Here is a 277-nt window from a genome sequence, read left to right as displayed (position 1 = left end):
CAAGTACAGAGAGATCTATCCACACTAATCTGGGAAAGGGTCTTCCCCAGGGGATGCAACAGCCCTCGGATTCATTTGGTACTATACCATGTGTGTGTGGTATCGACTGGCATTCCTGTGAAAGTCCTGTCAGCACTGTGCTTCTCTGTGTTAAAATTGTCCTTGCTCTAAGTTCCATCTTCCTTAAACAATACAGCAGCTAAAAGAAAGCTTTAGCATCTGAGAACTGGAGTGCTGAAGTACAGAAGTTCATTTGAAAAAAAATACAAATAAATGA

Source organism: Falco naumanni, chromosome 2 (assembly GCF_017639655.2).
Source record: "Falco naumanni isolate bFalNau1 chromosome 2, bFalNau1.pat, whole genome shotgun sequence".
In the NCBI taxonomy this organism is placed as follows: Eukaryota; Metazoa; Chordata; class Aves; order Falconiformes; family Falconidae; genus Falco; species Falco naumanni.
Note: the sequence above shows the minus strand (reverse complement) of the source record.